This window comes from Corvus hawaiiensis, chromosome 22 (assembly GCF_020740725.1).
Source record: "Corvus hawaiiensis isolate bCorHaw1 chromosome 22, bCorHaw1.pri.cur, whole genome shotgun sequence".
Classification (NCBI taxonomy): Eukaryota; Metazoa; Chordata; class Aves; order Passeriformes; family Corvidae; genus Corvus; species Corvus hawaiiensis.
The window spans coordinates 6,310,108-6,334,681 of NC_063234.1; the positions used below are offsets into that span (position 1 = coordinate 6,310,108).

At 48.2% G+C, this 24,574-nt stretch overlaps 1 long non-coding RNA gene across 1 annotated transcript in view; it reads left to right on the forward strand.

Annotated features, from left to right (window-relative positions):
- Positions 1-21,972, forward strand: part of LOC125337235 — a 39,893-nt gene extending 17,921 nt beyond the window's left edge. The window contains exons 3-5 of the long non-coding RNA XR_007207998.1: positions 7,455-9,147; positions 10,821-10,921; positions 21,380-21,972. This is a non-coding gene — a long non-coding RNA (uncharacterized LOC125337235). The remainder of the gene's footprint in view (positions 1-7,454; positions 9,148-10,820; positions 10,922-21,379) is intronic.
- Positions 21,973-24,574: the final 2,602 nt, after the last annotated feature.

The following is a 24,574-nucleotide window of genomic DNA, read 5'->3' on the forward strand; positions in this document are numbered from 1 at the left end:
GGGGGTTAATTATCCCAAAACTGCTCATGAACTCTCATGATGTGGAGATATTTTTGTGGAGCTGCTGAAGGTGCCAGTTCTTGCAGCAAGGCTCTTTATGACTCTTGATAATGTTCATTATTTTCCTTAAATTATCAGCTTAGTGGCATTGTGTGCTTGCATGAAACTTTTCTTTCACAGCCTGCCCCCAAAAATTTCTCTCCTTTGTGGTTCAAACCTACAGCCTGAGAGCACCTGGGACCACAGGCAAATAAGATTTACTTGTCTATTACTGGTTTAATCATGATTTTCATGCCAAAGTCATAATTTTGCAGTGGGATGAGTTGTGACTTATCATGGCTCAGGCTGTCAGTGACAGCCTGTCCTTACAGCAGTCCCAGACAGCTTTTTTGCAGTGAAAGAGGCCACAGAGGGAGATGCTCCCAGGCTTTGTTAGTAGCAATATTCTTTTCAAGCAGATGGTCTGTAAAGGTGAGATCATGTTAAAGATGCTGGAGGTTGAGCTTCAGCTTAAGAGGAACTTTTGGGTAGAAAAAAGTGAAAACTCCTGAACTTTCACCACATGTTCGCGTAGGAAAAAAAACATTCAACCAAAATATCTCATAAACCGGTTTTCATGCTTTGTTTTTTTTAAAGAAATGGCTATCCATGGCCATTTTACTTGTAACCCAGCCAAGAATAATTTGCAACAGGAAAGTTTGAGCATTTGTAAAAATAAAATTAAAATTAAAAAAAAAAATTGAAAGCATGTTAGAGTGTTTTAGTGTGAACCCAAACAGAGAGGCGGGTGTTCAGAAGGCAAAATAGCCCTGATAGCACAACACGCTGCATTTCTGGCCATGTGTTGAAACTGAGATCTTTTTTCACATGTTTGTTTTATTAATCACACTACAGAACTCAGCGCAGCACTTGCTGATTTTTGACTTGTTAACATTTTTCTGTCCCATTGCCATTTGGTCTCCATTTGAGCTCTACACCTGCTTCCAACGTGAGAAATTGGAACCTCATGCAGAGTAGTAGCAGAAAACTGCCTCTTACCCTGTCCCAGCATATTTACTTGTTGCCTTCCTATTGGAGGGGGGCTTTTGACCCCAGGGCTGTGCTGACTGCAAGGGGCTTGGGCTGCAGTCCTGATTCACATGGGATGGGTTTTCTTCATGGAAGCGCTTTCCATGGACACCAGTGGATTCTGCCACAAGCAGATGCAAACAGTGGAGTGTCTCACCAGGGTGACTTGGGAAGGGAATCAACATCCTACTACACTTTTTCCAGCTCACTATAAAGATTTTTGCAATAAAGAGCCAGGCCAAAATTTCGTGGTGTCAAGTAGGGAACAGGGCAGAGGAGAGCTGCAGTGCCTGTGGGATAACCCAGGAACGTGGCGAGAAGAACAGGTGGTGGCCGGGGATGATAAACAGAAGTGTCTCTGCACAGAGCAATTTGCCACAGGATGTTGCTGAAGCCAAAGAGTGAAGCGAGATTCCAGCGTAGGGTTGGACATTTGCATGGCTAACAAGAATATCCAGAATTATAATAGTTAATACTGACACCCTGCTCGGAAGAGATATCAGATCTGCGGCCCCAGGGCAAACGCCGACTGTAACAGATTAAGGAGAGGCCTCCAGCAGGGGATGGATTTGGGGGGGATTGGATTAGCTGACACCTGCCTGCTGTGGGGACTTGCACCTTTCCTGAGTGCTGGACATTAACCCCTGCATTGGGCAACCCATCTCCCACCTAAGACTGCTGATTCATCAGGATGGAAATATTCCCCGGAGATCCGTCACTGCAGATGAAATCCTGATGGAAAGGTGCCCAGTTTCCTGCCAGCATACCCTTGGCAGCCTGCCTGACCAGCTGGTAGCAAGAGGAGAACATGGGAGTCCGGCTCCTGAGATGTTAAACTCTCCCAACTCCTGTGCAGACAGATGATTGAGGGATGGTGGGCTCCCAGCTGGGGGACCATGGTGTGGTGGTGTCTTCTAGCCTCCTGGCTTGAGTCCACCAGCTGGGGAAAAAGGGGAGAGAGGGCCAGACTGCTCTGCCTTTTGTAAAGACTGCTTTTGGGTTCTCATCTCAAACTGACCCACAAATAAATCTCAAGACAGTAAAAGGCAGTGGTAGGTTTCATGTTCCTCTTCTCTCCTGCCTGACCCTGCTCATCCACTCCTCCATTCATATCTAATGCCCTTCACCCCTCCCCCACCTTTTTCTGATCTTTGCCCATTGCCTGGGTAACCAAATGTCTTTCAGGGTTGCAGAAGATCCCAGAGGGTTCCTTGCTGAACCTCCACCAGGCAGAGATGCTGTGTGTCCAGATTTGCTCCTTGACAGAGGAAGCTGAGACTGGTCTCTCAGAATCTGGCAGGCCCAAATCCAGGTCCCTCTCTTCTGCACCAGCACTGGCATAACAGCATGGGGACACCCTGTCCCAGTGCTCCATTGTGTTGATCTTCCTCCTGGAGTGTGGATAAACAGGACATGAACATGAGGATCTCCGTAGGTGTGATGCTGTAAGTCCACTCTAGCTCTGACTCCTCAAGGTCTGTCTCTGCTGTTCACAGTTGTATGGAAATGGCATTTTTTTCCTTCTTCAAACACATACTTGCCTTTGTTAAAATAACCCGAAACAGAAAATTCTGCCAGTTTCCTCCCTGAGAAGTTTGCCTATGCTCTGGCCGTGACAAAACTCCCAACAGCCCACACCATCTCTCAGATAAGCCGTCTTTCAGAGGAGAGCTTCAACAGCAACTGAAAACACTGGGTTTATTAAATTCCTGGGCATGGGAGCTGTGGTGGGATGTGCCACTCCTGGAAGAGTACACAGTGCCATCTAGCCGTGCTGGTCCGAAGTACAGAGCTCATCGGGTAGCTTCCCGACCCCAAACCCCATCCCCAGAAGCCTAGTCACCCCTTTTCCATCACCTCCAGAGCACCTACTGGCTGACTAACATAGCCAGCATCAGGGGCAGGGGAGTGCTGATTTCAGACCTTTGCTTTTAGCTCATGGTGAGGCTTGTACCTGAGCAACCCAGCTTGGCTGAAACAGTGACATTTTGGAGAAAACTAGGGCTTGAACTAGTTGGTCCCATTTTTTCACTGTCTCCTCCAGGGTGGTGGCTTTGTCTCCTGGTGTCTCCCTTCCATTTGGTGCTGGTGTGCTGGGTTTCCAGTCCCCCTCTGCTACTGTTCCCTTTTCTGCACTTGATGGATGTGAGAAGCTTGTTGTAGTTTTAGCCATTTTCACAAGTAGTTTCTTCTGGTCCTGGCCATTATTTCCCTTCTCCACCTGGTAGATCTCTATGCCAGCCCTGACATCCAAATCTGGAGAAAGATCAGAAGCTGAAGAGCTTGGGGTGGCTTTAGACTCCATCCAGCAACATGCTGAGCTCCTTTATTCCAGCACAGACATGCTCATTAACATCTACATCAAGTGTCAGAGGCTGTGCCCTCCACCTGGCTTCAGTCAGGGCTCCCTTTCATGCTGTGGCATTTCACTTGTGAGGAAACTGTGTGTCTTGCTGGTGCTGAGTGTTGGTCCTTGGTGCTCATGAAGGGCAAGTCCTGTCTTTTGGAAATTTCACAGCTGGAGTTAACAAGGCTTAGACTGTGCTGTTCTCTATCCATTTCTCCTTTCTTCCCCTCTACCATTTTTCCTTCCCTCTCCAGAGGATGAGATGGAGAGAGAAATGTGCACTTACCCTCTCATCTGGCGTGGAGGGACATTTAAGACGTGATCTGGCTGGACTAGGATTTCACTAGGACTTCAGTCCTCTGTCAGGCCCTGGTACAGCTATAGATGCCTGACAGCCATGTTCAACTAAATCTTGATTCCAGCTGCCAGCAGGAACATCCACAGGACACCTTGCCTTTCTGAAGTCCCCTTTGCCTCCTGCCTTTTGCTACTTAACCTGCCATTGTGGCCCTTCCCAAATCCCAGTGCTGACAGCATGGCCCTGTATCACCATGTTGTGTCACCTACATTAATTTGACTCCCACCTCACATTGCTTTTTTTATCCTGGTCCATTTCTTTCAGCTTCTTTTCCTTCCTAGTGTTCCATTGCTGGACTATGTGGAGCAAATAGAGTGTTTGCATAAATCTGGGATGAGTTCTTCTAGAGTATTGTGTCTCTTACCCTTGGGGGCATACTGCCAGTGGTTGAAATGCTCTAAGATGCCCTTCACTAGCTAAAATCCCATCTCCATGAACTGTACAACAAGAATGGAGAGGAAAGATTCTTAGAAAGACTGGATCCTTGGGTGTCCTCTAGTTATGTGTGAACACGAGTTTTTATGATGCTCATAACTTGGCAGAAGTCATGGTAACCTTGAGATACAGGCACTCACATACACACAGACAAATTCTTTAAGCAAAGACCAAGTGCCGTTTCTCCTTGCGCCAACTCTTCTGACCTAGATTTCCCTTCTGACAATCCAGCCCAAACTGGGGGTGGGATGTATTGGATCATCAAAAGACACCAGGTGTCTATGGGAGAGACAATTGTGTAGACACCTTCTACAGTATCAGTTAATGCCAAGAAACTGTCCTACCTGAACTGCTTGCCTCAGGACGATGTGATTTTTTTCCCTAGAAACCCCCTTTTCCCTCTAGTGGCTATAAAGGCAGGCAGAGGCTGGCTGAGGTGGAAAATTGCCCAGTGGTTAAAGTCTGGTGAAATGTAAGTAACTGAAAACAGTGTTTTATAGGAGGAAACACTGCCTTAACACCAGCGCTTGCTGTGAGACCCACCTGTGGCAGTGCAGGAATGGGGGAGGCAGAGCCAGGTCTCAGTTACATCCTGACTCCAGGGCATTTCTGTGCCAGACTGGATGTTCAGCTGCAGTTTTACAGTCATCTCCCAAATGCGCTGGTAGTGACAATGTGATTTTGGAGAACGGAAAAGCAAGATGTGTCCTGGGCCACACTGAGATGTCCTTTGGGGACATCTGAGGGGTCCTATCCCCCAAGAGTGCCTGGGTGAGTGCAGAATTCTGTTGGACAACTGCATCCCATTGCGTAGTGTGGGAAAATGGGAAAAAATTACCAGAATGGGAGAAAATAGGAGAAATTGAGAAGAATGGGAGAAAATTATCTTTGTCCAGAGATATTTTGCATTAACATTAAGGACAAGCATCAACAACAGCAGATATGACAAAACTGGAAAATTTTCATCCAAAGATGAAATTTTCTGGAGGCTGTGAAAAGTGTTAAAACCCAAGAATGAAGCTGTGACTGCATTTCTGGCTCTATATGGTGTAACATTGCCAACCTGGGTGATAGTATTGCAAGTGTCTCTAAAATTAGTATTTTTCTTAAAGCTTTGTCTGCTGCAGCCAAATAAAAAGCATCTATTAAAGAATCATGATTATTAAGCCTGTCTCATGATTTCTGGAGCCTGATGTTTTAGATGGTTGAATTGTTTCCCCTCTTTGGCAATCCTGTAGGTGCCAGAATACAGCTGGGACCTCACACAAACCCCCAAGCATGAGCACATGTGAATGTTGGGTGTGCTGAGGTGCTGCCAATGGACATTATTGCAGCCAGGAGTTGTTTGCCCCATAACCTGAGATGCTGGAGTTTTGTGAATACCTACAACTCTGTGCTTTTGTTTCAAATAAAAATCCTTTTCTAATCCTCCCAGTTGCAGAGGAAAAGGGTTGACAGTCTGTTTTGAAAGCAATTTAAGCACCCCAAAAGCAGAAGGCCTATAAACCAGCTTAAGAAATGAAATATTTAAACAAGATTGCAAGTATTTTGAAGTCTAACCCTGCTCTGTGTCTAACTTGACTGTGGCTGGGGTGAAGGTAATGTGAGTGAAGGAAAATTTGCTCTGCGGCTTAACTCTGCTTCTGCATCGTGTTCATTAAAAAAAACACCTTTGGGGCACCTTTCTGAAGGGCTTTACAGGATTGAGGGCCAAGTGCGCTCTTGGAAAGGGCAGGGAAATTTTAGTTTGGGTACATAGTGAAATGCACAAGGTAAAAGGTGTGGATATAGAGGTTACCTGGTGTTAATGCAAACTCTAAAGGAACAAAAGTGACCAAGCATTTGCCAAGATCTGGGGAAAGCTCTGAAGCACAAGTCTGGTGAGGAGCAGCTAAGGGAGCTGAAGAAAAGGAGGCTCAGGGGGAACCTTCTCACTCTTCACAACTCCCTGACAGAAGAGTGCACCCAGGAGGTGGGGGTCAGGCTCTGCTCCCAGGGAACAAACAGGACAAGAGGAAATGGCTTTAAGTTGCACCAGGGGAAGTTTAGATCAGATATTAAAAAAAATAAATTCTTCACTGAAAGGTGGTCAGGCACCACCACAGGCAATGGCAGAGTCACCATCCCTGGAAGCATTCAAAAAATGGGTGGTTGTGATGCTTAGGGACATGGTTTAAAGGTGAACATGGTGATGGTTCTGGGTTAATGGTTGGACTCAATGATCTTTGAGAGCTTTTCTAGCCGTAAGGATTCGACGATACTAAGCAGGTCCTCTGGCTTCTCTGAGGTTCTGCATTCACATCCTGCCCCTCCTGCTCTGTGTCTTCTTGGCCTGACACCAGGGCAGGGATGTTCAGTGGCTCTGAAGGGCAGTGCAGGTTATAATAGGTGTATGGAAACACTTTGGAGTGCCTTACTGGAACCCCAATGCTGCTTTGGGGAGGCTTTTGGCTCTAAGGCTCCAGTTGGACTTGCAGACATTTGGGTCAAGAGGAAGTCAGGTTAAAAATACAGGATCCACACACACAGCCCACACAGGCTCCATCTGACACTCGGGAGGACTTGGCTGCACACAGACACTTGACCTTGCTCGGATACATGGTGGGTACACTTGCGGGCCACTGCTGCTGGTGGTGCCATGCTGTGAGTCTGACTGCTCAGTTTGGCCCCAAGGAGATCTCTTAACACTCCCAGACCAGGTATTTGCATCCGTTGCCCCACCAGTTCCCCCACAGACACTTTTACATGAAGCCCCAGTGGAAACTCAGTGAGGAAGAGAGGGAGGTGAAGGGCTCAGTGATGCCATGATGATTTTTTGCCTTTTCTTTTATACCCCTTTTATTTATCTTTTTAATAGCTTTTGTATTCTTAATGTTTTTTAGCCTACATTCTTAGACGTGTTTTGTCAAGCTGCGACTAAACATCTTAGAAGCCTCATAATTAAGGATCAAAAAGCCCCAGACACCAAGGTCCTCTCCAGAACAGATTTTATAAACTAAGATAGAACCATCCAAAGGGAAGGTTCCTCGGAGGAGGGGGCTCAGTCGAGCCTCTCACCGGGAAATCTTTGATAGATGTGCTAATTAGTAAGACCTATAATATTATACCCAATCTATCAGGTGTGTGCATTGCGGGGTGCATTTCAGTGCATTCCACCTGGACATGGTGCACCTAAAAATTCTTAAAATAAATACAGAGGTAAAATCCCTTTTCCCCTTCTAACTGTGTTTGATTCTCAATTTTAAGACCAAGAAAAGGCGTCATCAGCAGGAAGAACAGCCGTTCTGGGAGCTGCCGTGTGGACAGCACAGGAAGGTCTTTGATGCTGAGGTGATGAGGAGCTGAAGTAGGACATCTAGGACAGACAAACCCTGGGAAGAAGTTGGCATAGCACCCTGCTGGGTACTTTGGACTGGAGAGACTGAGTGAAGAGTGGATGAGGACTGAGTTCAATGTCCCCATCTTATACCTCTCTGCCCCTTTTTTAGGTGATCATCCTTGACATTTAGTATTTACTCAGAGCTCAGACTCTGAAGAAGGGCTTAAGCCAGTGGCAACTAATTCCAACAGAAGGTCAAGAGCTTGTAAAAATGCACATGACAAGAGGGACCCTTAGAGAAAGTGGGACTTCATGTGTGACTGCCTGCCTGCCCACATTCCAATTTGGAGAGGATTGGAGTAGGGAGCTATAAAAGCCATTTGAAAGTGCAAGTTCCAGATCCTTCAGGAGACAAATGCACATTTATTTAAGGGCTCAGACAAGGAAAGAGAAAAAAACCCCATGGAAGTCCATGCACATCTCCGTGGCATCTCTGACTCTTGCATCAATTGTAGAGCCCTCCAATGGTTTCCAAAGCCAAATTTTTGTTCCCTGACTGACAGCAGTGCTGGTTTAACTGAAAATGCTCTTCAGCTGCTCAGTGTATGCAGGCATCCAGCCTGGGAAAGTGCAGCTAAGACAGTGAATGTCTGTCAGAGGCCAGGACAGCTTTAACTACAGGCTTCCCTAACTCTATTGCCTCTGGATTTTGCTGCTTCTTGCAAAATCAGGACATGAAAGTCCTTAAGTGTCTCCTGGCAGGATGATTGCTGTGAAGTGTCTTTGGGCTGCTGTGAAGGGCAAAAATCAATGTGACTCAGAGGCTGCAGGACCTTGCCCTGCAAATAATGCTGCTGGGAGCAGGAGAGGAAGGTTCAGACTGAGGCACTGGTGGATCCTGGAGTGATGCACTTCAGTTTGGGAATGAGGAATTCAGAGGTTGGTGGTGGCAAAGATCAATGAATACATCATCAAACAGGAGCTGATTCATAAAACAAACTGATACCACTCGGCAGAGAGGTTGTGCTGGGACCTCCCAAAGACACAGTGAAGAATGGAGCAGACGTCTGACCGGTGTGTGCTATGAATGACCAGTGCCTTGACCCTCTTGCTTTTGGCCAAAGGGTGCTGGTGTATCAGAGAACCCTCTGATGGCCATAATGGAGCTGCATTGGTTTATACTGGTTAAGATCCACAGTTCCCAGCAGGAGTGAAAAGAGAAGCTGGTCTCAGCTCTAGCTGGCTGGAAAAAACTTCTAAAAACTGTTTCAAATCAGCTATGATCAATAAAATAAACAGAACAGGAGAATGAAGGAGAGGAGTGGGATGTGGGAAAGAAGACCTTCTGAAGTCTCTTGTATAAGCCCAGCCACATGGGAATGAGGACTTGCAGGAGAAGGGTGCCTGATGGCTGAGGTATCCATCACAGACTGTTGTGATTCAGCTGCGATGAAGTTTTGCACAGGTGCATGAAGGAGTTTGAAGGAGGCCCATGTAGTGACACAGGACTGCAGATTTTCTGAACCCTTTTCATGCCCAGTCCTGAAGGGTACAGAGGAAAGGGTTAACGCCTCCCAGAACTCAGTTGTGTTGGGAATGAAATAGAAAATCTGAAAGCAGGTCAGTACCTCAGCTGCTTATGAATTCTCATTAATTTGCATTCCCTTCTCATTTATTAATGGGCTGACTCACACTGTATTTGCTTTCCCTTTGCTGCAATTTGCAAAATTCCTTCTTATTCCCAGTAGCCCTCTTGGCAGTGTTATTTTTCTCTGTTTTTCCCTGGCCTTTATCAGTTCCTTGCAGGTCTTAGCTGAGTTTGCATATTCTTGTTCAGTTCCCCCGACTATTTCTTTTCAGCCTTTTTATCTTCAGCCCTCTTAAAACATCCCTTGGGGCTATCTCAGTGTCTCTGGGAGCAGCTGGGATTATCCTGCCACCCATTGTGCCCATGAAGGGGATTTTAATAGCTCCCTTGGCCCTCCATTCCCTTTTTCCTTCCAGTTCCATGAAGGGACTCAGATGGCCTCCCAAAGGCTTGGAAGCTCCCAGGGCTTGGAGAAACCTGAGTTTTTCAGATGGGAACCACAGTCCTGAGTAGCCAGTGGATCCTGTGGAGATGCTGCTCTGTTCTTCGTTGCTGTCTGCTCCCAAATGCTCTGTGGGTTGGTTATTGCAGTGGATAGGCTCGTGTTTTCTCCTGTGCTCTGGCCAACACTGGCCATCTGAAGGGTCTGTTGAAGGGGTTCACAGCTTCCTCCCAAGGCAGTGAAGGGGCAAGCACCAATCTCTGCTCTCTGGTGCCCAGTGACAGGAAATTGTATGAATTTATGTCAGGGGAGATTTAGGCTGGATTTCAGGAAAAGGTTCTTTCCCCAGAGGATGGTCAGTCACTGCCCAGGCTCCCCAGGGAATGGTCATGGCCCTGAGGCTGCCAGAGCTCCAGGAGTGTTTGAACACTGCTCTCAGGCACAGGTTGGGGTGTCCTGTGCAGGGCCAGGAGTTGGACTTGATGCTCCTTGTGGGTCCCTTCCAGCTCAGGATATTCTGATTCTTTGATCTTGCTCTGCCTGTGGAGGATCCAAATCTTCCCCAACCCAAGAGTCAGGCAGCCTGTTACAGATGACCCAAAACTGTGGTTCTGGCACCATTGCATGTCCTTTTGTCCCCTCATTTACCTCAGAACCAGTCTCTGCAGTCACCCAGAGAGCAGAATCTGGCTGTGTGAGCTCATCGGGAAGGCTCTCTTTGGCTGTATGAGCCCACCATGAAGGTCTGTGGCAGGATGAGCTTTTGGGGGCTCTACAGGTTTGTTGTCCCAGAAGCTGGAGAGTGTTTGGTGTTCCCAAACTTGGTGGGTGTTCCCCGTTTGGTGAGGTGAGAGGGGTGTTTTTGTAAGTGCCAGCCTTGCCAGGGCTTCCTGGGTGCTCCCCCTCATACTTCCCCAAATTCACCCACAAGAGGGAGGCAGTGGCTTGTGTTGGCAGCTCCCAGTAGCATGGGGGTCACGGGGGGTCGTGGGGGCCCAGACACAAATCCTGGGCTATGTGGGGGCCTGTGGGCTGCGTGGGGGCCATGTGCACCCTGCACCACACACCTACATCACTGGAACCCAGGCACTGGGATGGGATGGGATGGGATGGCTGAAGTACATTCCTGGCACACCTTGTCCTTCAAGGAAAGAGCCAAGGGACAGCATGGTCTTGCCTTGATGGCTTTTATTTGTGTCAAAAAGTGGAAAGATGTTGGTGAAAGATATTTTTGACCTGATTGAGATTTCTGTCCTCTGCTAGGGCTGGGAGAGACTTATCATGGTGCTGTGCCTGTTAGCAGAAGACTGCCCCTTCCTTTGACACAGGTGGTCCTGTTGCCAGCAGAAGGTGGGAGCTGGAAGGTACTGTCCTTGACAACCCTTTTCCCTTTCCCTTTGTCCAGAAAGGGTGTGGAGTCTCTCTCACTGGGGATATTCCAGAACCATCTGGACACAATCCTCTGCCATGTGCTCTAGGATGACACTGCTGAGGCAGGGAGGTGAGACCCCATAATCCCACTGTGGTCCCTTTCAACCTGATCCAACCTGTAATTATCTCTCCAAACCTCCACATCTTTCCAAACAATCTGCTTATTGTGGAGCAAAGGGGCCCAAAGGGAAAGGCTGAGGGACTCCTTGGTATATGTACCAAGCTGATCCTTACAACTGATGCCTTTCCATGGACCTATGGAAGGTAGAAGAGTCCTGTAGGTGCAGAAACTCTGCTCCACAGTCATGGGTCCAAGACAATGGCTCTGTTTCCAAATACTCCTTGGACCCAGCTCCAGGCAGACAGGCTCCAAAGACAGCTTTGCCCCCATGAAACTTGCCAAGACCTCTCCCACACTGAGGGCCTGTTGAGGTAGTGTGGTTATCTCTATTCAACCCAGGTGGATCATCCTTTGTTCTGATATCAAAATAACAGGTTAATCACACATCATTTACTCAAATGCTACCTGGAAAACTTCAAATGTAAGCAAGTCCCTTTGGGAAGTTCAAGAGAAGTTCATAGCAGCCAGGGATTTTTGTCCCAGACCCTGAATCTTTCCATTGCTCAGAAGACCCCCTGCTCTTCGGGCTGGACTCACACAGCTGTGGTGCTTTCCCGGCTACCACGGACAGAGTCAAAGCTTGAAGCTGCTGTCAGATGGACCATCCCAGATTGTGCCTCACAGCAGGCAGTGGGCTCTGGGGTCACCCATCCCAAATAAGCAGTTCATTCTTCTGCACAAAGTGGCCTCACTCCAGCAAAGGCATGGAGACTGCTTGCCATGGAGAGCTGTAACTCCAACAAAGGATTCCTTTCTCTGAACTGCCACACAATTGTTGGAGTTAAATAAATCTCTCAAGCACAAAGCAAACTGTGTTAAACAGCATCCTCTCCCACTCCAGCAGGATAAAAGCCGGGCATTTTGGAAAGTGTTTAAAAACCATCTTTCATTCACTTGTGTTCACTTTTCCCTCCTGTTGCATCCTCATTGCACTCATTCAGGGGCTTGCACAGGGACCTGAATTTCTAACAGGAACAAAAAAGCATAAGGGGAATAAACCCAGTGTTAAAATTCATTCAGAGCTTCTATTATTTGGGACTGAAAGGGGAAGGTCCCTTGCAGGTCACTTTTAAATGTGTCTGTCTAGAGGCAAAGAGATTCAAAGTACATTTATCATCCTTCTTATTCACCCCCTTTGTCATCCACAGCAACCCAGGGATTTTTTCTAGCTTTGTGTTGTGGTGACTAGTGCAAACATGGCTGGGCTCAACCACTGTGTGAGGAAGGAGGGCTCTCCTCAGCCTCACACATCAGAATACGGCTGAAGAGCTGCATACTGCTGTCACAGCATTGGTGGTGACATGCAAGGTGGAAGGGGCCTGGGATGAGCTGTCCCAAAACTCACCTGGACTGCAGGGTAGTGAAACCTGGGCAGGAGTGGCAGCAGCCAGCTGGACCTTTTATGTGTAGTAATTCACTAAAAAATGGGATTTCAATGGGACCAAAAGGAGCTCCAAGTTCAGGTTTCAGTCACTTGGATGTATGTGAAAGTGTCAGCATAGTCCTGCTAGATGTTTCCAAGGTAAAATGTCTAATTTCTGAAGTGCTGGAGTATTTCATTAGACAGCCTTGAAACAACACTCTTTTCCTATTTTCACAGGGCGTTTTTATTTAAAGCCTGACCCAAAGCAGGAGAACATGAGGCTAAGCAAAAACATCGAGTGTCCCAAAGGAAAGGGTTCCTTTTGGGTCAAGGGGACAAATTACTCCAGGGAAACCTCTTGTGATGGTTGTGATCCCTGGGCTTGGTCCCCAGCCCCAGGGAGCCTGATCCAGATTTAGGCTGAACTTGGGGAGAAGCAACTGATGCAGAAGATCAGCAGAGTCATGGCAAACTTCAGGACTGGACAGCTGGTGAGAAGAGGGAGCCATGGGAGAGAGCATGGATGGGGGAGAGGAAAAAGGAGGGCAGCATGTAGGTGATGGCAGGGGACAAGAAGAAGAAGTGGAAGAGGCAGAGCTTCTGCTTAGCTTCCAGTGGTGCAAGGGAGGACATGGTGGGAGAGCAAAAGGCAAAGCCCAGAGTAAGGCAAACTGAGGTATGGGTTGGAAGGAGAGCTGGATGCTTTGGGGTTCCCTCTCTATTACCACTGGGGATTTTGCTGTGAAAAGGACCCCATGGCCTATCCAGGGTTGAGGTCCATGAGACTGGTTCAGCTTCACTGGGGTTCAGGACAGTGTTGGGCAAACTGTGGAGGGAGCAGCCAGACTGTATGAGCCAGTGGCTGTGTCCCTGGTGAGTTGTTGAGACAGGCAGGATCTGTCTGTCCACTGGGACAGAGAAGGAGTCATGGGGTGGTCTCTTCCTATGATTCAACGTTTCCAAGTCTTCATACCCTTGTACACTCCAGGACACTGATGTAGGAGGGGGTCTCTCTCCTCTTTGGCACATCTGGCCAGTGGCTGCTTGGCCTTCTCTTCTTCTCTTCTCTTCTCTTCTCTTCTCTTCTCTTCTCTTCTCTTCTCTTCTCTTCTCTTCTCTTCTCTTCTCTTCTCTTCTCTTCTCTTCTCTTCTCTTCTCTTCTCTTCTCTTCTCTCACCCCACTAAATACAGTTTGGATCATGTCTTACTCCCATGGTATCCCTTACACCCCTGGTGTAACTCAGAGAAACTCCCCACCCCATCCCCCAAATTTCCAGGGCTTTTTACACAGCAAAAACAGTCCTGATCTTGAGATAATGCCTCTGTCCCAATATGTGCAGCAAGGCCAACACTGTCATCTGTCAGTCAACAGTGTTCCCTGAGCTCCAGATCCCGCCTGATGCCTTTTAAGTCCCCCCATCTCTTTCCAAACAGGTGGCTTTGAATTAATGAGGTCTAGGGATAGTTAGAGAGTTATAAATATCTTCTGAGATGATGAATTTTAATCAGGAGTCCCTAATGAGCACAAGATGAAATCAGGAATGAGAATGATGGTCCTCCAATGGATCTTCATTAACAATTCAAATGACTGAGGTCTTAATTAAAGGGCTTGGGATTTAGCTGAGGGATTACAGATTGCCCAGGGGGAGAAATCAAAGACTTCAAACCCCTTTTTTTATAGAAGGTAACGAGCTTTTAAATTAGATTTTTTTAAGAAAAAAAAAAAAGAGAACAAGGCCTTGCTGTTTTATCTGGCTGCTTCACTAATTTAAATGATGCTCAGATCTTGAAGTATGCAACCTTGGCCTGACAGCCCCCCATCACCTGCAAGTCCCCACATTGCTCGTGTCACTGCCTCACCTCCATGTCCCACTAAACACTGACCCTTGGACATGGACAGCATGAGGGGTATCTATGTTCCTCTTGGGGAACACTCCAGGGTTCCCTGATCCCAGGGAAATGTCAGTAGGAAGACAGTGAGATGAGCCCAATCTCCCATCAGCTTTATGACTCTCCCTCTTTACTTAGTCATTCTGAAATGTGTTTTCCTAGAGAAAAATACTGCAAATACTCAGATTGTGTTTGTGGAAAGTTTTTTACACTTGTAATATGTTTTCATGGTCAATCTCAGGCCTGTTGCCTTTGGCACACACAGCTCCAGGCAGCAGGTTTCCCTCCTAGGGAAGTGTTGATGTCTGCAACACCTAACCCAGCAGCTATCCCTTCCTAGGACAAAATGACCGTCTTGTCTTTGTTCCTACTGTTCATACTTGCCACCATTTAGTGGTTTGAAGCGGGAGGAATTAACTCCACACAAATATCTTGTGACAGATTCCAAGTCAGAATTACAGTTTAATAGGAGAATTAAAATAAAGGCCATAGTACAGAAACACTGGCTTAAACTGACAGAGTCAGGATACGACCTGACACCCTGTTGGTCAGGATGGTAGTAGCAGTCCAATGAAATGGTGGCTGCAGTCCTATTGGAGTGATGAATGTGGTCTTGTCGAGGCAGTGATCTTGTAGAAAGGTCTGGTCCTTCCCTGGAGGACGAGTAGTGGTTATCAGCTCTTGTCCTCTGGGAATTCAGTGGTAGTGCCCCTGTGCTGTTCCAAACCTCAGATTATATACAGGTAGGAATATTCGGTTCCTCCCTCAGGGCAGGGCATCTCACAATGGAATGATGTAATTCTGAGTCATTCTGTAAGACCTTGATGGCCCATTAGCGGACAAAGCCCTCCCCCCCAGAGTGGCTGCTGCTTCTCAGAGGGAGTTATCAGGGCTGAGTCATGGAGACGATAAGAACATTGCTCCACCCATTTTAACAGCTCATGTAGGGTGGGAGTAGAATACATATTTTGGTTACACCTTACATTGTAACCCAAGACACACCAACACAACACTTCATCTAGGCAGCGGCTCTTCTGAGGCTGGATCACCTGGGTGTTAGGGTGACACCCGAAAGCAGGGGATGTCAATCCCCCAGAGTGACCCCTGTTAATGCCAGGGTCTGCTTGTGGCTGATGTCTCTGTCACGTCTTGTGGACACAAGCAGGGAGGGGATGCTCAGAGGTGGTTGCATGAAAGAGCCTCCCAGGACAGAGGAGAGGTTTTAGACCATGGGGCAAAGATGAATGCTCAGACCTCCTGATCCAGTGCTTCTTTCCAAGAAGGGGTGGGAGAGACTGTCTTGGTTTGAAAGACACGTGTCTGCCAAGGAAGGCAGGAGCCTCCCTTGGAATGGAAAATGTAACCCCCTTCCCTCTGAATATTATAATTTTGAAATTAAGGGGCTTTCAGGCAAAGATATGAGAAACAGGAATAACAGTTCTTTACTAGTATATATAACAAGGCAATAATACAGAAACACTGGCTTAACCTGACAAGAGTCAGGGATATGACCTGACACCCTGTTGGTCAGGGTGGTGGTAGCAGTCTGATTAAGTGGTGGCTGCAGTCCTCTTTGAAGTGATAGATACAGTTCTGTTGAGGCAGTGATCCTGTAGAAGGGTCTGATCTTCCTCTGAAGGTCCAGTGATTGCTATGTAGCTCCTGTCCTCTGGGAATCCAGTAGGTAAGGGCTGAGTGTGGTGTTCCAAACCTCAGATTATATCCAGGTAGGAGTGCTTGGTTCCTCCCCCTGGGCAGAGCATCTCACAATGGGATGTGATGAGTCATGCAGTGAGGCTGGATGGCCCATTAGCAGAAGGGGCAGATAACTCTCAGAGGGAGTTATCAGGGATGTGTCATAGAAGAGAAAAGAACATTGCCCCACCTGATTTTAACAGATGGTGATAGAATACATACTTTTGGTTACATCTTACATTGTAACCTAAGACATAGACAGAGAGGGAGAGAGACAGGGGATGCTGCAGAGGGGTGGGTGGAAAGAGATGTCCAGTTACAGTGGAAGTGGTTCCAAAATCTGGGGCTGGGGTTGACTCCTGGCTCTAAAGAGGCTCACGAGCAGGTCTCACATGGAGAGGACAGTCCCACGCCGTACTTCAGAGAAGCTGTATATCCATTCCTGGCAGCTCCTGAATCTCTGCTGCTCCCACAGCAAGAAGCTGAAGCAGGGCTCTCTGCAGGGGTAGTCTGAGAAATCTGGGTGAAGAACCATTCATTTAGGAAGAGCAGAAAGACTAGAGATGGAACTCCTGGTGATTTGTGCCTGGAGGAACAGCCTCTGTGGGCATCCTTTGCTGTTTAAGATCTGAACTTTCCCATGCAGCCTACAAGGCATGTGTGAAGCCGGATCCTCTGCCCTCCTCCCAAAAATATCTCAGGACCGTCAACCCAGGAACTGCACTAGATGTTTGGAGATGAAGCTGGACAAGCTTTCAGAAGGCTGAGCGAGATACACAGAGGCACAGAGTGCTATCCCATAATCTCTGCTGCATTAAGAAAATGGATGGATCCACTTGGAAAGTGAAGCAGGAGCGCTTTCCAAAGAGGCTGGCCTGGCTGAATTCAGTCTGCTTTGGACCTATGAAAAAAGCACTATAAAATCTGCAAAAGCCCCTGAACTGACTTGCTGAGTCCCACCCTGTACTCCAGGTCAGAGAGATGGTGGCTCCAGGGGGCAGATGAAACTGCGACTGAGAACAGCCACAGCACAGGGCATGCTTACCTCAGAGGGGGCTTCTTGGGAGCCCAGCATGCCTCCATGGACATGGTGGCTCCAGGCTCAGCCACCTTGCACAGGACCCAGGTGTGACACCAGACAAATGCCAGGTCCTGCATGGCTCCAGATATGATGACAGAGGATTTGGCCCTGTGTGAGAGGCATAGGGATGCAGAAAAACTGCTGTGGAGTCCTGCCTCTTCTTCATACCCTCATAACAGAGCTCAGCATGTGTCCATGTGCTTCTACCTGTGCTCTCTATCCCAAAGACATCTCTATCCCAAATGTACCACAGCCCCAGTATCTTGGCTTGCCCAGCTTCAGAGATGCTGGAGGGAGAAGCTGACTTTTCTGTGGAGCTAAAGGACCATGAGTGACCCTCAAATTGTGTCCTTTGGGAGGGAGAATCAGGCTATGGGAAGAACAGGCAAAAACCTGGTATGCTGAGCCTTGTCTCCAGACAGATGCTGGAGTTTCTGTGGAGCTGGGGGCAGCAGCTGGATCATTACGTGTCTCAGATAACAATGATCTGGCAGGAGGGTCCTCACTCATCCCCTCATTGGAGACCACTGAGGCTCTGGGGGATTCAGACACCTCCCCTGCAGCAGAACAGGTGTGAAGGGCACACAGCAGTTTTGGTTCTGCAAGAGAGGCTTGTCTCCCATCTCTCCCCATGTGCATACTGGGACAGAGGCGTTATCTCAAGATCAGGACTGTTTTTGCTGTGTAAAAAGCCCTGGAAATTTGGGGGATGCGGTGGGGAGTTTCTCTGGGACAGAGCAGAAAAGAGGTGAATGGGGCTGATGAAAGGATAGATGGGAAGCATTGTCCCCTCCCAGCTGCAGAAGGTTGATAATTTTATCACCCTCAGTGTGGCAGGTATTTTCCAAAGTCAAGGAGACTGGCCTTGTCCCAAAAAACCTGCAGATGAGGACAAGAGGATGGTGAGGGCTGAGATCTGCCATTAGTCAATAATAATGGAGATGTTAATGACTTTTAAGGGAATTGCCTCTGTCTTTTTCCTCCTCTTGATCATCTGTTCAAGGTTTGGTGACCATGTGCCCTTGTGAGATCTTTGAAAGGGGCAGCAATCTCCTGCATGAAGGGGAAAGCTGTCTATGTGGGGTTTGTGGACATGGTCCTTGTGGGCACCCTTGATGGGCAACAGGAAATGTTTGCAAACAGGGTATGAGTCCTGGAAGATGATACCAGAGAAGGTGACCCAGCTTGGGACCTGGAAAGGGGATGCTGGGATCAACCCTGACCCATTTCCAACTTTTTCTGTAAATGAGCCCTGTGCTCATCAGAGCTCCTCTAAAAACTGTCCCATCCATTCAGCGTGATGTTTCCTCCAGTGCATCCCCCAGCCAGCCCCCAGCTGCTTGTCCTGTTGCAGAAACACATTCAGGGTGGTGCCAGTGGTGCGCCCACCGCCACCCTTACTGACCCCACTGCCATCCCCACAACCTGAGGTGTGAAGGTGACTTCACTGGCGGCCCGGAGCTGGCTCAGGAGAGGCAGCAGCTGCGAGTCTGGCTGGGACTTACACCTATCACTCTGTAACTTCTGATGGAGGCTGGATTTGCCGAAACGTTCACTGGATTTTTTCAGCCTGCTGGGGCCCATAAATCTGGCTGTGCAGGAGCTGCTTCTGCTCCTTTCCTTTGGTGAGCAGGGCCGGTATTTTTCTTGGAGGGTGAGACTGACTGCTACCCTCCTTCCAGCACCTGGTGCTCCACCTCGAGCCACATTCCTGAGCAGCGGTGGAGAATGGATCTGTCTCTGCCAATCGGGGACATTGTGGTCTCTGAGCTGGCCCTGCTCCCCCCCACCGTTCTGCAGCACGGCAGGGAGGGGGTGCTGGTGCTTGCCCTGCTCCCACAGAAGCCCATTCTGTCCAGTCATCAATCTCTGTCAGAGCTGGAGAGCCTGGCTGAGCCCCTGTCATGGTCAGGACTCTGAAGACCATCCATCACTCTTCCTTCTTGGACAGATGGGCCAGAAACAACTTGTGGATACTGAATGTCCTGTTCAGCATCGATTCCTGGGGAACTTCCCTGGCTCAAGTGGGAGTATGATGTGGAGCATGGCTCAGGCCATTCCATGGGACTCTCCTTCCTCTTTTGGCATGGGTGTCTCTGTGCCTCTCATCTAGGGCTTAGGAGATCTTGCTGCCATAGGGAGTTCCCAGATCCCAAGAAACAATCTGTGATTCCTGACCCGGAGGATGTCTTCCCCTGCTCTGCATGGGCCACCTTGATCTGCAGGTGGGCAGAGCACCAGCTGCATCCAAAGGATCAGCTGGCAAGAAGTAGGCAGGTGATTGGGCTGGGGCAGCCTGGCTGAGACAGCTCTGCATGCCCATCATTTAACATTTCTCTCACAGACTGGCGTCTGCAACACCCCACGTGCCTTCCATCCATTCGTCCTTAACCAGTACCTCAACCACACTCCAGAGCTCACCTTTGAATGAGGAGCTCTGCTCTGGCCCTCGTTGTGATGCACCAGAGAATTGTGGTGCTGGTGAGAGATGCTTCAGTACTGAGTGAATGTCTTGCTCACTCCTTCTTGGTCATCTCTTACCACAGTCCTCTTGCCCCATCACCTGGGCAGTTTTCCCTGTTATCAGCATTTTCCAGAACCCCCATGGTCTCACTGTCAAGTATGTGTGCGTCCCAAGAGATGGTGAGTGCAGGGATGCTGGGCGAGTCTCAGGCTCTTCCTAGGCCACCTGGGATGTGCAAAGGGAAGTATGTGCATGTAAAAGAGGGCACTGAGATGCACCCTTGGGCGGTGTGTGGAAAGCCAGCCCTGGAGAGCTCTTCCTTTGCTGGGATCATGTTACATGCCTGTAATTAGCCGCTGGCTTTCCTCACAGAATGAGCAATTGTTTCAGTGATTTGCTAGAGCAGAGTTGTAGGCATGTCAGGCTGGCACAGGGCAGCTGTAAAACCAGATCTGCCTGAACTGCAGCCATCGTTTGTCAGAAGGAAACCACCTGGCCAGAGAAAAAGGGATTTATTTGCCTCTTCCTTCATCCCATTCTCACAGGCAGAATGTTGATTCTGTTACAACCCACCCCAGAAGAAGAAGGTAACCCAGATTAATAGATGCTTTGGGGTGGATTAGAGTGAAATAACACTGAATGATCAGTGCTTATAAATACATATGTATGTAGGGCTTATTTTAGAACAGTTTGGTTTCAATAGAAAATGGCTATGTAGCTGATTTGGTTATTATCTATAGTAATACAAAAGCATAAAAAGAACATTTAAGAAGATGTATAAGGGAAAAGAAAGAGAAAGAACGGATAAGAACAGAATAGTTATATAGTTACCACCCACCAGTGGGTCCAGGGACAAAACCTGGTTGTTGCAATTTTGATGTAAATTGGTCAAAGTGATATTCACAGTCTTGATCCATCAGGGATCCATGGAGGAAGCCCGCAAAATGCAACATTCAATGAGTTAATATATGCTCAGGCTTGGTGGGAACACCCAGGTACCCAAGTACCTCCCCTGGGGCAGAGAATTCTATGCTGTATGACTTAACAGGTGGATCAGGGGAACTTCGGGGGTCTTTGATGGTTTATGACACTTTTTAAGACATGACAGCTGCTTCTCTTGTCATCTTAGCAGAGCCAATTATGGCTCATCAGAAAGGAATTAATAATTTCAGGTTTATATGTGATGTGTGAAACTTCCCTGGAAGGGAATTTTCACACCTGAGCCAATTATGTAAGGGAGGACATGATAAAAAGAAATATCCTGCCTCACAGGATCTGCTTCTTATTGGCCTCTTCCCTGATCTGTCTCAGAGCCCAGTTTGTCCTCTCGGTGTGTGTGGGGGTGTGTGTGTGTGCAACCCCTCTGCCCCTGGGCGGTTACTTTGGGCATAGTCAGCAAAGCACCTGCGCTTTTGCAAATGGCCAATTGTTTTGAGTCATTAACCGTTAGCATTCCAGTCTCTCGAAGGCTCTTCGGGAGCCTCCATCTCTGCTGCTGCCAAAAGCAGAATTTCACACCCTGTTTAGCTCTATTCCCTGATGCTCCTAACCCAGCATCATGCTCCCACAGGTATCCTAAAAACCTGCACGTTTTGGCCACAGAACATGCTGCATTTGTCTGCTATTGCACAGGGACAAATCAGGAGAGTTTTCTGCTGATGTCACACGTCTCCATTCTCCAGGCCTGCTCCACATGGAGATGGTCTGCCTCTGAAATGGTTTGACTGGGTAAATACCCCACAGTTTATCCAAAATTTCCTGTTCTGTTTGTTTCCAGGGATGTGTCATTGGAGGTGCCTGATATACAGCTGCAGCCATGGATCATCTCCAGCAGTGTGACTTTTGTGGCTTTCCGACCAGCCATCACCCATTAAAGACTGTGTGCCAGGAAAAGGTCATGTAACAGCTCCATAGGGAACACACCTTGTTCTCCAGCTCCTTCTGTAAAATGTCAGGTATCCTACAAGTGAATCAAGGATTTGGAATGCAACTCCATTCAAATTTAAAAGTGCATTCCCTTGAGCTGCTGAATTTGACCTGAAAAATTCAGCCAAATTCCTGGTCATGGTGCACTGCAGAGACCTGATGAGACCTTTCAGCTCCTGCCACTTTCTGCCCACATCTGTCCCGCTGTATCTGACCCTATTGATGCTGGTGCACTGGGCCACCATTGTGTGCCAGTTTGGATGCCCAGTGCATGACAATATCTGGTCTTTTTGTAGGTGACTCATTTGGGCCTTAATCCCATTTCTAATCTAGCTATGTTATTATTTCCCAGTTTTGATGGATGGGCTTGTTAGCTTTATGTTACTCATGAAACGTCTTTCTGTTGTAGTTTCTGATTAAAAACATCTCTCTGTTTCATCTTTATGGGAAATACAGCACTTATTGCTGGGCTGCAGCTTCATTTAAGCTCTTTGGCCTAAGCTAGCCAAAAATAACTAAGCATGGTTGGTTTTCAAAAACAGAGATACCTGCCAACCATCTTTCCTGTACGTGGAGTGACACTCTGCTCAAGTGTTGGTTGTCTGTCCCTCAAGATCCCACTTGTCTAGGGACTGCCAGCACACTGGGGTCCTCTTTGCCTCTGGGAACATTTTGTGGTCTGGTAGTCATGAGAGTTGGATTCAACAAAAGGCTGATTTGGTTGATGTGTGTTTGTGATGTCCCCATCTGCTCTGTTGGGTGCCCAGCACCTGAACATCTGCACTTGAGTGTCTCACCACAGGTCAGCTTGGCCAAAGCTTGGACAGAAACTCTGTCTTACCCACCACTGAGCGGTGGTGACACTGCTCAGTTTGAGCATGAGAGGTGACTGGTTGGAGCCATTGGCCTGTCATCAGAAGATGGGCTTTCCAGGCTGCTGGCACCAGAAGAAATGCTTTGGAAGGGCCTCCCATACAGCTTACACAGCTCTCTGGGAAGCTTCCTTGTTGAAGACAAGCAAAAACTGATGGAGGCTGATGAAGGATAGATGGATGAATGTAGATGAAGGGTAGATGATGAAGCTGATGGAGGGCAGATTTAGATTGGATATTAGAAAGAAATTCTTCCCTGTGAGAGTGATGACGTCCTGGCACAGGGTGCCCAGGGAAGCTGTGGCTGCCCCATCCCTGGGAGTGTTCAAGGCCAGATTGGACGGGGCTTGGAGCACCCTGGGAGAGTGGAAGGTGTCCCTGCCCATGTCAGGGGTTGGGATGGGATGGGCTTTAAGGCCCCTTCCAACCTGAACCATTCTAAGATTCTCTGATTCTATGAAAAATGAGGACTCTTGCCTAAGGAGGTCAAGCAACTTGACTGACCCCTAACTGACAACCTGTGTGCTAGAGAGGTGCCCCAAAGGGATGAAGCCCTTCCTGACTGGAATAGAAAGGAGGGTCCCTGTGCCTCAGCTCTGATCAGTCTCCTCATGGTTTGGCTGATAATTCTGGGACCAGCTGAGGAGTCTGAGGACAGCTCCAGCACTGTCCTGCCTTTGGTGTTTCCAACTGTGCCCCAGCACCGCATGCTACCAACCACATAGTTGTGAGTGAGTCCAGTCCCACATACCATGCACAGGATATACAGGGGCCTAAGTCTGCTCCTGGAGCTGAGACCTCTCCTTGGGTTCTGCCTTGTGGATCAGAGAGAGGTAGTAAGTTTTCCAGGAGAACAGCTTCATCCCATGCTCAGCTCCAGCTGGATGACTAAGGCAGGGGAGCTGCAGGTGAGTGTGTACAGGATACTGAGGCTGGAGGGTTTGAGGGGGCTGGATTACAGTGTACACCCAGACTTTCAGAGTGGCTGGAAGTGCTGTCTTGTGTTTGCGTCCTTTCTTTCATCACTTTCAGATCCAAAGAAACAGCTGAAACCTCTGGAAACAGCAAACTTAAAAGGAGAAAAAAACCCCAACCCTAAAAATAAAGATCAAGGGATCTTGAAGGGCTTTATCTTCCAAGAATCTGGGTTTATTTTTAGGAAGGCAGATGGGGCAGAGAAGCAAAAGACAGCAGATAGCCCCTGCTTCTGGTCCCATTGGGCTGTGGGTGCCGTAAGGCCAGCCCATGTCTTAGATCCAGCTGGGCAGATCCCAGGCTGTGGAGAGCCAAAACTCAGATTTATTTCTGCAGTTTCCCATTATCCGAATGTCCTGCTGGAACAGCACCAGAACATGGTGCTGGGAATTTTGTAACCCTATTTTCTACAGCAGTGCATGGAGCCTGCACATCCCACACCTGCCCCGGCTTCCTGCCTCAGCCAAAGTGTGAGATGAGGCCAAAGGGGTATTGCCTGTCCTGCAGCACTCCAGATATTCATGTCCAAGATAAATGGAAGCTCCCTCCCAGTGTCACGGAGAGGTGAGAGATAGTGCGATGCTGGCCCTGGAAGGGGGGATGTGTCCCAGCTTCATTCCTTTTTCCTAGGGTGAATGTTTGGATCGGGCAGCGTGATTTGACCCTGGCTGCATCTCTTCTCTTCAGCTCCCTGTTCCTTGCCTCCCAAAGTTCTTCCTTGCCTCTCCAGAAAAATTTCTCCAGCAGGGAGCCAGGATCTAGTCACAAACTATGAAATAAGGCAAATTGTCACCCATTTACCCCAAAATTAAAGCTTCTACAATGAGAGACATTAGAAACATCTCACCTTGGGGCAAATCGAGTCAGAGTGGCTAGCAAAGGGTCAACTCCCATCTGCATCTGAGCTAAAGGAAGAGGTGTGATGTGTTCCCCTAATGCTGTGGTTCTCCTTCAAAATACAGCATCACTTAGTGCAGGATCCCTTTCCACTGGGGGCACACAGGGTTGCTCTGCAAAGCACCGCTGGCCTGAATGGGTGTTAAAAAAAATCACCTGTCTAGCCAGGAAAATCCCATGTAGGTTTTCCTGCAACATTTGCAGGTAGAAGAGCTAGACAGCAACTGCCATCTAAGGAGAGGATTTCTGCACATCTGCAAAATAACACTGTCTGCAGTTGAGGGGTTTGTCTGTAAAGGGCT